Consider the following 13,521-nt stretch of genomic DNA (forward strand, 5'->3'; position numbering starts at 1 on the left):
CAGGTCCATCCCATAATTTCACCCTGCCTCCTGCCAGCTGCAAACTGATGGGCGTCGGTCTCAGTCACAGGTGGTGCGGATGGTCCAAATGTCACCTGAGGTCAGGGCGGCTACAACCGAGTGACAATGTCTTGTTGGTGAGATTTGTTTGTTTAATCGGTGCAGGGGAACAAACTCGTGGCAACTGCTCCAGAGATTCCTGTAAAATTAAATGAAAACCGCAGCCTGAGATCCACACTCCACGCCAGGCACCACCACATGCACGCTCTCCGCTTCTCCCTTTCAGCAGCACCGACTCACTCTATCTCAGAGCTGGCCTGGTCCACAGTCCCACTTCATCCTTTGCCTCATCCGCAGCTTTAACAAGAAAACATTTTATCTTCCTTTCAGGTGTCGAGGATCGCGAGCTTCAACAACTCTTAGACACCAATGCCCCTGGGGATGCTTCGTCCCCTTCACTTTCCTCTGACCCCCACCCCTTCTTGCAATCTCACCCCTTGCAGTGTTTTCACTATCCCCTCTGACCTTCCACTCTCTGACCCTGAACGATCAGTCCTCAGCAAAGGCCTGAGCTTCATCCCCTTACGAACCACCTCAACGGATTTCAAGAAGTGAACAGGTTTTCATGACCAACATTTTTTATTCACGTGGTAAGGATTGATATCTCGATGCCTGTGTCGTGAGCAGCATTACTGCGAGAGAAGGATTTTTGGTGAAGCGGCCAAAAGATGAACAGATTCAACACCTCCGTTCAGTCCGTAAGGGTGACCCCGAGCTTCCGGCCGCCTGTCATTTTAATTCACCGTTCCATTCCCACTCGGACCTCACCATCCTTGGCCTCTTGCATTGTTCCACGGAAGCTCAACGTAAACTCGAGGAACAGCACCTCATCTTCCGATTAGGCACTTTGCAGCCTTCCGGACTCAATATCGAGTTCAACAATTTCAGATCATAACCTCGGCCCCTATTACATTTTTACTTATATTTTTTTCCACCCCTTTGTTTTGGGTCTTCCCTTCCCCCCCGCCCCCGCCCCTTTCCTTTTTTTTTCTCTCTCCCACATGGCAGCTGTTTCTCATCCTGCCAGTACACTTCACACCTAATCTCAGCCATCTTTTGCCTCCACTTGTCCTATTACCATCTCGTCTGGTTTTGAATACCTCTTAATGTCTTTTTTTACTTCTTTTGTTCTATCGCAGCCCTGCCTTCGATCTATTTTATTTCCTTTCCAGTTTTGAAAAAGGGTTTTGACCCGAAACATCAGCTCTGATTTCTCTCCACAGATGTTGCCTGGCCTGCTGAGTTTTTCCAGCATTTTCTGTTGTTATTTCAAATTCTGGCCGTGGTGGGATTCATCCCTCGCCCCCACAGAGACTGGAGCCTTAATCAAGCGCCTTAGACTGCTCGGTCACACTTTCAGCAGCTTTCAGTTTTAAAAATCTTTAGTGCTGATTGAAAGTTGCCTTTCTTGTTGATTGCCCTCTGAATCGAGGGTTGTGCGTTGAAAGACGGAAACAAAAGGAATTTTTAAGCACCATTTATGCAACCAGCTGGCCGAGTGGTTACATTATTGGATTGCTAATCCATTGGGCTCTGCGTGCATATATGGAGTATAAAGTAGGGAAATGTGAGGTTATTCACTTTGGTAGGAAGAATAGAAAAACAGAATAATTTTTAAATGGTGAGAAACTTTCAAATGTTGGTGTTCAGAGAGATTTGGGTGTCCTCGTGCAAGAAACACAGAAAGCTAGCAAGCAATAAGGAAGGCAAATGACATGTTGGCCTTTTTTGCAAGGGGGTTGGCTAATAAGAGTAAGGAAGTCTGGCTACAATTGTACAGGGCCTTGGTGAGACCACACCTGGAGTACTGTGCACAGTTCTGGTTTCCTTCTCTAAGGAAGGATATACTTGCCTTGGAGGCGGTGCAACGAAGGTTCACTAGATTGATTCCTGGGATGAGAGGGCTGTCCTATGATGAGAGATTGTGTAGAATGGGCCTATACTCTCTGGAGTTTAGAAGAATGAGAGGTGATCTCATTGAAACATATAAGATTCTGAAGGGGATTGACAGGGTAGATGCTGAGAGGTTTTTCCCCCTGGCTGGAGTGTCTAGAACTAGGGGGCATAGTCTCAGGATAAGGGGTCGGCCATTTAAGACCGAGATGAGGAGGAATTTCTTCACTCAGAGGGTTGTGAACCTTTGGAATTCTCTGCCCCAGAGGGCTGTGGATGCTGAATCTTTGAGTATATTCAAGGATGAGATAGATAGATTTTTAGACTCATGGGGTATCAAGGGATATGGGGATCGGGTGGGAAAGTGGAGTTGAGGTCGATGATCAACCATGATCTTATTAAATGGCGGAGCAGGCTCGAGGGGCCATACGGCCTACTCCTGCTGTTACTTCTTATGTTCTTATGTTACATTCTCGCAGTTATTGCATTTAAGATTTGACGTATTGTGTCCTTTATTCAATACACCCACAAGCCCTGAGTTTGAGTCCATTCGGAATTTCCATTGGATGGTTTTGCATTGCTGGCTCACCGCTGTTTGCTCAAATCAGCAAATTGCTGAGATTGTGAACTGTGAGCTGTGTGAAGTATCGGTCAAAGTGCATAATGATGACCTGGTAAAGCGAGTATCTCTCCCACAGATGCTGCCTGACCTGCTGAGTGTTGCCAGCAGTTTCTGGTTTTAATTTTGTGCTTTAACTACAGCAGTTTTCCTGACAACATGCAACTTGCCTCAAGGGCGCAGCTCCGAGCACAACCTTCTTGTGAGCTTCTCACACACAAGGTCGCTCTTTACTTTCCTACACATGCACTTTAAAGTCTGCCAGTTCCAAGCACAGCGTCCTGCACTCCGGGCAATCAAAAGACCTTTCGCTCATTCCTCCTTCGTTTTCATTTCTCCTCTATTCTTCTCAATCGCCCCCTTTAACAGACCTATTCAGATCAAGGCGGAATGTGAATAGTGACACAACTTACCTCTGGCACTATTATTGCCCTTCTCTTCACTTGCTATGTTCAATGTGAATATTTTCTTCCCCATTCTGTTGCAATTTTTACACTCTTGGTTTGCCTTCTGGTTTTGAAGCCATCTGAATTCTGTGTCATTTACCGTAATTTGCCTTTTTCTCTTCTGGATGAATTGTTTTTTAGTTCCGTTGAACCAGGCTGGACTGTAATGACGCTCAGTAACTTTGCTTTCCATGGGTACACGTTGATCCATTGCATTCAGAATCACCTCCTTGAAGGAACTCCACAGCACAACTACAGCAACAACCCCCACATCTAGTTTAAACATCCAAATTCAGTACCTGGTCCCTGCTTTCTCCCCATACCCCTTGATCCCTTTAGCCTTAAGAAATATATCTAACTCCTTCTTGAATATATTTAATGAATTGGCCTCCACTGCCTTCTGTGGTAGAGAATACCACAGGTTCACCACTCTCTGGCTGAAGAAATTCCTCCTCATCCCAGTCCTAAATGGCTTACCCCTTATCCTTAGACTGTGACCCCTGGTTCTGGATTCCCCCACCATCGGGAACATCCTTCCTGCATCTAGTCTATCTAGTCCTGTTAGAATTTTATAAGTTTCAATGAGGTCCCCTCTCATTCTTCTAAATGAATCGACTCAATCTCTCTTCATACGTCATTCCTGCCATGCCAGGTATCAGTCTGGTGAATCTTTGCTGCACTCCCTCCATGGCAAGAACATCCTTCCTCAGATAAGGCGACCAAAACTGCACACAATACTCAAGATGTGGTCTCACCAAGGCCCTGTACAACTGCAGCAAGACATCCTTGCTCCTGTACTCGAATCCTCTCGCTCTGAAGGCCAACATACCATTTGCCTTCTTAACCACCTGCTGCACCTGCATGCTTACCTTCAGTAACTGGTGCACAAGGACACCCAGGTCTCGTTGCACTTCCCCTTTTCCCAATCTATTGCCATTCAGATAATAATCTGCCTTCCTGTTTTTGCCACCAAAGTGGATAACCTCGCATTTATCCACATTGTACTGCATCTGCCATGCATCTGCCCAATCACCCAACCTGTCCAAATCATACTGGAGTTTCTCTGCATCCTCCTCACAGCACACACGCCCACCCAGCTGTGTGTCGTCTGCAAACTTGGAGATATTACATCTAGTTCCCTCGTCTAGATCATTAATATATATTGTGAATAGCTGGGTTCCTAGCACCGATCCCTGTGGTACCCCACTAATCACTGCCTGCCACTCGGAAAAAGACCCGTTTATTCCAACTTTTTGCTTCCTGTCTGCCAACCAGTTCTCTATCCAAGTCAGTACCTTACCCCCAATCCCATGTGCTTTAACATTGCACGCCAATCTCTTATGCGGGACCTTATTGAAAGCCTTCTGAAAGTCCAAATACACCACATCCACTAGTTCTCCCTTATCTATTCTACCAGTTACATCCTCAAAAATTTCCAGTAGATTAGTCAAGCATTATTTACCTTTTGTAAATCCATGTTGACTTTGTCCGACCCTGTCACTGTTTCCCAAGTGCTCTGCTATTACATCTTTTGTAATGGACTCTAGCATTTCCCCCACTACCGATGTCAGGCTTACCGGTCTATAATTCCCCGTTTAAATAGTGGGGTTACATTAGCTACCCTCCAATCCATGGGAACTATTCCAGAGTCTATAGAATTCTGGAAGATGACCAGCAATGCATCTACTATTTCTAGGGCCACTTCCTTAAGTACCCTAGGGGACGGGTTTAATTCCTGTACGGGTCATCAGCAATTTATTTCTTACTTTTTAGGTGTCTCCTGACATTGAAATTCCAGACTTTACAAAAAATCTACACAAACTGTCAGGGGGAAGTTATTTTGAGTAACATCCATTTCACCTTTGCCCTGGGGCGGAGTAACACATCTTTCAGTTTATTTGTCTTTCTTCGGTTTGCTGATATACGTTTAACTGGCGGCCTGTTCCCGTTAATGGTCACAAGCAGTAACAGACAGACAGAGCGTGTCTGGCCGCCCCGAGATGTGTAAAAGGCATCAGTTTAGGACAAATGCTTACCCAGCACCGAGAGAGAATAAACCAGAGAAAAGGGCAGAAGGAGGCAGAAAAATAAAAGCTAAATACAGACAATAGAAATAGTTCCCATCCTTGATGTCTGTCTATTCAAACCCAACCCTTCAGTGGCAGAAAAGAGACTTAAGGTTAAATTGGTAAGTTCGAGAAAAGGACCCAAAGAAAGAGACACAACATATCTAATAGCCGCCGAATCCCAACTGACCTATTTCTGCCTCACATCAAAGTGATTTTCGCGTCATTCTTTTAAAGAAACTCGAATCCCTCCTGCTGATTAATCACTCCGGGGGAATGGGACCCGCCCAGATCTCGGAGCTCAGGTTATGTTAATGTTCCGCTGACCTGTTTATAAACATCTAAAGCTGACCCACCAGGGGAGACCTCACAGGGTTGGACACGGAGTGAAGTATACTGAAGTTTTTATAAGAAGTTACAGAGCACAACATGTGTGTAAAATTCCCCGTTGTTTTCCCGGCACTGATGGGTTGTGAAGGGAGAGACTGGCCCGAAGTCCCACTGAGCCGCACTGACGGTGAAATGATATGATGTTCAACGAGAGAGAGATAAGAGTCCAGAATCATGGAGAGATTTTCTGATATTGTTGTTCAGTCTCATTTACGTCAAACTCTCTGGCGCGGAATTCAGAGCTGGGGACCGCCTGTAAAATCAGCAGCAAAAACAACCGCCCAACGTGGGGCTCGAACCCACGACCCTGAGATTAAGAGTCTCATGCTCTACCGACTGAGCTAGTCGGGCCTGCCTGCGGCAGTGCTCCCTGTCTGTCTTTATCAGTAAATCGAACGGCCAAAGCCCGATTGAAAGATGGATTCCTCTCACTGACCGATCATAAAGCTCAGATCTTCTGTTATTTCACCTGCTAAGATCAGCCATGATCTCACTGAATGGCGGTGCAGGCTCGAAGGGCCGAATGGCCTACTCCTGCTCCTCTTTCTTATGTTCTTAAACATTAATATCCATTTTGCTCAGTATTTATTTCTCTTTTTTATTCTGTTCGTGCTTTTTCTTATAAGCGTTTCATTTTATTTATTAGATGGAAGAAATGAACGGAAGTGATTTACTGGAATGGTGCCAGGGATGAGGGACTTCAGTATGTGGGGGACTGGAGAAGCTGGGGTTGTTCTCCTTAGAGCAGAGGTTTTGACAGAGGTGTGTAAATTCATGAACGGGTTTGATATCGTAAATGAGGAGAAACATGTTTCCAGAGGTTAAAGAGTCGGTGACCAGAGGACACAGATTGAAGGTGATTGACAGAAAGATCGAGGCGACTTTATGAACCATTGTTTTCACACCGAGTTGTTGGGATCTGGAATTCACTGCCTCGATTCACAATTAAACAGATGAGACCCAATAAATGAAGAATTAATTCAGATATATCCACAGACACTTGTAACTTGCAGAGATAATAAACATTTACATCGAGCACCAGTCAGGAATACATGTGTATCTGGCGGGGGTGCACCCACTATATTTACAGCTCTCACAGCTGCTGGGTGGAGCGTTCCCTGGTGGGCCAGGGGCTGGAATTCGGAGCACCCAGAACACGGGGTTGATTTCCGGTTTGATTTTTATAAAACAGTTGTGCAGTTTATTAAATCAATGACACGAACATGTAATTAAAGGCAGTGTCACGATGAATAACTGTTTTAATCGCCATTAATAAACCGATAACTTTCTGTTGCAGACTGGAGGAAATGTTAACATGTTGGCCGAATGACAGTCAGACTTTAAGATGTATTTGTGATGTGAGTGTGATGTGCCTTTATCCGTTCCCATCCCAAAGGATTGCAGCACTTTCAAACGAGAAGCAGCCAACCTCTGTGGGATCATAAGAGAATATTTTGTTCTTAAAAAAAAATCCCGCTGGGATTCGAACCCCAGGCTCTCCTGTTTACTAAACCAGCTAAGTTACGGAGCCAACTCGCGGCTGGAATGTTTCTCCCCCCTCACTGATATCTGGGACCTGTGGTATCGCGATCCACATTCCAACCACTCTTTGCATAAACAAGTTTTTCCTGAATTCCCGACTGGATTTAATATTGAGGATCTTATATTTATGACATCTAGTTTTACTTAGTGTGACACAAGACGACTGGTGGCTGCTGTTGTATAAAACCTACTGTCAAAGACCCGCACTCTGTACAGGCACACCCGAGGTTGTACAATAGTGGGGGCACTGGTGAAGGTTGTTCTATAAAACCTACTGTCAAAGACCCGCACTCTGTACAGGCACACCTGAGGTTGTACAATAGTGGGGACACTGGTGAAGATTGTTGTATAAAACCTACTGTCAAAGACCCGCACTCTGTACAGGCACACCTGAGGTTGTACAATAGTGGGGGCACTGGTGAAGGTTGTTTTATAAAACCCACTGTCAAAGACCCACACTCTGTACAGGCACACCCGAGGTTGTACAATAGTGGGGACACTGGTGAAGATTGTTGTATAAAACCTACTGTCAAATACCCGCACTCTGTACAGGCACACCTGAGGTTGTACAATAGTGGGGACACTGGTGAAGATTGTTGTATAAAACCTACTGTCAAAGACCCACACTCTGTACAGGCACACCCGAGGTTGTACAATAGTGGGGACACTGGTGAAGATTGTTGAATTGAGGGGGCACTAGTTGGCTTTATATGATAGAGTGGAGCAGTACTTGCCGTTGTGCAGTAGCGAGGTGGGGTATATTTTGGTGAATTTATCTGGAGCTGATTTTTCGGCCCAGTTGATTTGCTCCTTGCAGAAAACCAACCCGCCCTCCATCCCCGGCAGGTTTTCACTTCCATCAGCTCATCCCCAAAACCCAGCTTTAAACAGCAATAAAAACACTGGAACCACACGGCGGGTCATTCAACATCTGTGGAGACAACAGGCACGTTTATTTTAGGGGTTTGGACCATTTTTTCACGGACCACCTGCAGTACCCTCGCGGCCCACTGGTGGTCTGCGGACCACAGGTTGAGAACCACTGCTCCATCGACTGAGCTCGCCGGGTCCAATAACTTTCAGTGTCTTTGTCGCTGATTGCAGCCAGGCGCCTGGTGGCTCGGCTCCAGGGGTTTAACTTGTTCTGCAAACCACGAACCAGGTTCTCCTGAATTCCAAGGTGTGTAAGGAAATCAAGCATCAAGCGTCCTTTCATTAACCACAGGACTTCAGGCAATTTTCTGATCGCAAAGCGGTTTTAGTCCTTGTCCATATCTCTGGTCTATTCCCAGGTGTTTCCCGGTTCTGTCTGGTTCTTTGTCTCTGTTTAATCTGTGTGTGGCCACCTACAGGTTGATTTTGAAGCAACACCTGTGTTTGTGTCTTGTGACATTAAATAAATGAGGAATTGTGGCGCTTCTCTCCCAGACACAGTCTTTGGAGCAAGGGGCTGGTAATTGAGAAACAGCTAAGAAAATACTATTTCCGAAATTATTCAGAAGGACGTGATTTAAACACGCAGCCTTTTGATTTGGAGTCAGACGCGCTATCGTTGTGCCACAAAGTCCACACCGGCCGTACATTATGTTTGTATATATGCACTTTGCACAAACACTGTTCTATTTCTCCTGCCTTGCAGCAATAAAAGGTCTTTAAAATCCCGGCCCACTCGAGTCCACCGGGTGTCAGACAACATCAGAAGCAGCGCTCACCTGTCACTCACCGTCTCACGCCCGCTTTCACCGCCTGCTGCCGGCGGGCTGCAGCCAATCCAATGACACACGCCGAGCCCCCACAATCACAGGGAAATCAACTGGGAAACTGCTCCAAATACACAACAGGTCGAGCAGCTTCTGAAAAACAATTCAACTTCCGGCGGGTGGACAATATTCAGAACTGCAAACAAGGCCGTGTAAAAATATAAAATATGTCATAAAATCATAGATTCAATATTAACTTTCAAAAGGGAAATGTAGCTGCTGGATCCGCAGGGCTCTGGGGAAAGAGCAGGGCAGTGGGACTAATTGAATCGTTCTTTCAACCAGCCGGCACAGGCAGGATGGGGCTTAATGGGCTCATTCTGTGCTGTCTGATTCTACAAAATAGTTATTACATTTTGACTGTCACCCGGCAAACATGTTAGCATTTCCTTCAGTGGGCAACAAAAAGCAGTGGGTTGATTAAGAGAATTATTAAGTGTCTCACAGACTGGAATTATTTTATTAAACAGTGTTGTAAGAACCACGGGCCGCGGTGCTGAGAGCGCCGAATCCTAACCACTAGACCACCAGGGAACACTTGTACAAACTGCAATATCTGGCAGTTTCTTGCTCGCTTACTACCAGCAGATCAAACCGTATTTTAGTTTTGGTCACCTTACCTGTTGAAGGATATACTTGCCTTAGATGGGGTGTGACGAAGGTTCACTAGACTGATTCCTGCAATGAGAGGGCTGTCCTATGAGGAACCATTGAGTAGATTGGGCCTCTAGTCTCTGGAGTTTAGAAGAATGAGAGGTGACCTCATTGAATCATACAATCATACAGCGACTTATGCAACTGCCTTTTGAAAACCACGATTGAATCTGCCTCCAGCACCCTTTCAGGCAGTGCATTGCAGATCCTGCGATCGATAACTGTAAACCAAGTTTGACGGTGTCACAGTAATTAGTGGGGATGGGAGCAGAAGTTTGCAAAGGGACATTGATTGAGTGGCAAAACTGGAGGCATCTGATTCAGGAGATTCGGGGGCGACGTGGAAATTCGAGAGTTTAATGACTTTGAAAGGAACATTTTTGACTTGTGCAGTTTAGGTCAGAGAAATGTTAGTGAAAGGAAATTAATCCAGAATCTGGGATTCAGCATTTCACCTTCTCGCTGAACAGTTCTTTCTGGATGTGTAGTTAAGCAGAGGTTTCCGTATTATAGCGGTTTATCATGTTCGCCTCATAGGCGACAAGGCCCCGGTTCGTTCCCGGGCAGAAATATTATGTTGGAGAAATGGTCCCCGGTTCGAAACTGGAAAGAAACCTTCCCAATAAAATTGAACAAATACGAATAATGGAAGAATTCATCTTGCAATTAAATGTGAATAAAATAAAATGTCTCATATTATCTGAGCCTGTACCAGTCTGCACAGACTCAAACTCAGCACAGATACCGACAGTGTCCCTTCCTCACTCCCGTATCCTGCCCTGACGGTGCAGAAAGCCCCTCTCAAAGCTGCACATTCGACTGGTTTCCGTGGATCCGCGGGAGATCTTTAAAGGATCCTGCAGCGTCGCCTCGGATAATAACCATAGATCGTCACCATATTTCACACACCGCAGCAAACCCGTCCATTTCAGTCGAAGTCCCCTTTTTAACTGTCTTAATAAGTCTTAATTACTGCCAAATACCCTCTCTGGCACTGAAAATTAACTTTTATAAGAGTGTAATCTCATTACTTCAGATATAAATTTTAGAAGATTTTTTATATAATAAAAATGTTTTAACATTTTTCTCTTTATTTTTTCTCTCTCTTAAACCAACCTTTCTTTTCCTCTTTTTATTTATCTTTCTGCCTGATTGGACATTGAATTCACTGTTCTAACTGACTCTTCCTGGTTCAGACTCTGCGCTGCTCATTAACGATTCTTCTATCAATTAATTATGGGGCATGGCGGCACAGTGATTCTGTTACTCGACCAGTAATCCAGAGGAAAAGTGGAATGGTGCGGAGAAAATTGTCCAGTGCTCGCTGGTGGGAGAGGTTTGCCTTGAAGGGGCAGCGATGAATTGCCATTGCAGTGCTGGTCCCCGTCACAAACTCTGTTCCTCAACCACCGACTTCATGATGATCTGGAGACCTGAGTTCACAATCCCACCACGGCAGATGGTGCAAGGTTTAAAATCAGGGATGTGTAAGAGCCCAGAATTGGAGGAGCACAGAGATCACAGAAGGTGTTGGGCTGGAGAATGTTACAGAGATCGGGAGGGGCGAGTCCATGGAGGGATTTGAAAACACGGAAGAGAATTTGAAAATTGATTTGTCGCCTGATTGGGAGCCAATGTAGGTGAGTGAGAACCGGGGTGATGGGTGAAGGGGACATGGTGCGAGTTAGGATACGGGCAGCAGAGGATTGGATGAGCTGAAGTTTACAGAGGGAGGAAGATGGGGGGCCTTCCAGGGGCACATTAGAATCGTCAAGTCTGGAGGTGACAAAGGCAAGGATGAGGGTTTCAGCAGCAGATCAGCTGCGGCAGAGGCGGAGTCGGGCGATGTTACAGAGGTGGAAGTAGACCATCTTGGGCGGAAGCTTATCTCGGGCTCAAACAGGGAGTCAAGGTTGCAAGCTGTCTGGTTCAGCCTCAGTGGCCAGGGATTGGGATGAAGTCGGTGACTCGGGAACGGAGGTTGTGGCGGGGACCAGCACTGCAATGGCGATACATCGCTGCCCCCTCAAGGCTACTTGTAAACCTCGCCCAGCAGCAACATTGGAAGAACTGGACAATTTTAACTCCACCATTCCATTTTGGCCCGGCCTTTTCTCATCCACACCTTCAGCGTCCACACATCCCAGCTGCTGCTCAGCCAATCACACAGCTGCCAACAACATTACTTTTGCCAAATTTTACAACAGCTGGGACAAGAGGGAACCAGGCTTCATCGAGATTTGACCTCAGGTCACTGGATTCAAATTCCAGAGTGCTCACCATTGCACCATGGAAACATTCAACACAGTTTGGAAGTCAATTCGCTTTTCTCAAACTCACCTACCATTCACAGCTGCTGAGTATTTCCAGCAAATTCTGTTTCTATTTCAAACTTCCAGCATCCGCAGCATTTTGTCTTGTGTTAGAAAAGCAAACGGGATCCTGGGCTTTATAAACAGAGACATAGAGGGTAAAAGGAAGGAAGTTATACCAAACCTTTGGAGCATTGTGTGTAATTCGGGCACTCCGCTTTAGGACGGATGCTCTCTTAAAACCTCCCCCCACTAATTAGTTTAAAGCCCTCTCTACAGCCCTAGTAATTTAAGGGTTACATTTCTGAACTTCAGGGCTTCAGAGATTCCAGGGATTAAAAGGGAACACAAGATGAAATGGGCCTCGCTGTGGGTCAGTTTTCTCTCACTCAAAGGTATCTGATTAATGAAGTGAAATAAAGAACAATTAAAGAGTAAGAGAGAAGCCGCTGTAGCCCTATTGACAAGAGAATAATCTCACCAAACATCTCTCCCGCTTCCCAGTTCGAACGATGGGTAATTGACCTGAAAGGTTCACTCTGTATCTTTATCCACAGATACTGCCTCACATCTTGATAATTTCCAGCATTTTCCGTTTTTCATTTCAGATTTACAGTAATTTTCTTCTCTCATCTCATTTGGAATAAACCCGCTGGTTTAGCAAGTATTAAACATAATGCTCCCGCCCGGGCTCGAACCGCGGTCCTTTCGCATGTAAAGCGAACATGATAACCACTACACTACGGGAACCGCTGTAGGCCAGCCTTTAACACCGGGGAACTGACCCGTGAACTCCCTCTGTGCTGATTGGTTCACCTTAAACAGCATCACTCAATATAAAGGATGAGCTCACAAAACCAGCCGCAGTGCAGTCTGGTCAACGACAGCCCTCCTTTCTTTATCAACAGAGGAAGAACAGACATGAACGGGAGTCAGACGCCACAACATTTAATTAGAGGCACAAATACCAGTAACACATACTTCCACATCATTTCACTAAAAAATTCTTTCACTTGATGTAAACGTTGACTGCATTGAATCTGAAAATTTGATATTTTGTTCACTATTGATTCTATTCTCTGCGAGAAATGCCGCAGAGGTTTTCGTAGTGTAGCGGTTGTCACGTTAGCCTCAGACGCGACAAGTACGCGGGTCGACCCCTGGTGGAAAAGTTACATTTGCCAGCATTTTATGCTGTGCAGCGACCAAACGTGTTAATTTTTTTTAAAAGTCCCAGATTTCTGCTTCCTTAAGCAATGAATATTTTAAACGAGGTTCCTAAAATACAATGTGGAAAATGAAATATGGTTAACAGTTCATTACTTACAAAGGGCAAAATGCGTTATTGAAGTGTGTTTCGCCTTTCTTTCATTCTGTAATTTAAGGTAACCGGTTATTTTATGGTGATTACAAAAGATTCAACTGCAAGTCCAATAGTGGCGGCAAAACCAGCGCTGGTTTGTGATTTGAACCGCGGACTTCTCGGAAATTTAAACAACCACCGAAGCGAAAATCAGACCCCGAGGACGCTGGTTCAAACCTAGCCGAGTGAGGATCTAACCACTGATAAAACCAGTTTGTGTGTCTGGCTATTCTTCATGATCAGAGCACCTGAGACCGAGACAGTGCCTTTGCCTTTTCGACCTGTCTTCTGAAGCGCCGCCCGGTCCCAGTCCTACAGTTCATGAGCTGTTAGGACGTTAATGTATCCGGGCTGCAGGAGGACACCCCATCGAAGCAGAGGAGTCTCGCCATTAGTTCTGCGAGGAAACAGTATTT

The 13,521-nt window shown here is 45.5% G+C and overlaps 2 non-coding genes across 2 annotated transcripts; both read right to left on the bottom strand.

The window, feature by feature from the left end:
* Positions 1-5,752: 5,752 nt before the first annotated feature.
* On the bottom strand, positions 5,753-5,825 carry trnak-cuu (transfer RNA lysine (anticodon CUU)). The gene has a single exon. It is a non-coding gene; the product is annotated as a tRNA-Lys (tRNA).
* Positions 5,826-12,419: 6,594 nt separating this feature from the next.
* Positions 12,420-12,492, bottom strand: trnav-uac (transfer RNA valine (anticodon UAC)). Its single transcript has one exon. It is a non-coding gene; the product is annotated as a tRNA-Val (tRNA).
* Between the last annotated feature and the right edge of the window lie 1,029 nt (positions 12,493-13,521).

The sequence above is a fragment of the Somniosus microcephalus genome, unplaced genomic scaffold (genome assembly GCF_052327205.1).
Source record: "Somniosus microcephalus isolate GS21.2 unplaced genomic scaffold, FLI_Smic_1.0 unresolved_chr1, whole genome shotgun sequence".
NCBI classification, from domain to species: Eukaryota; Metazoa; Chordata; class Chondrichthyes; order Squaliformes; family Somniosidae; genus Somniosus; species Somniosus microcephalus.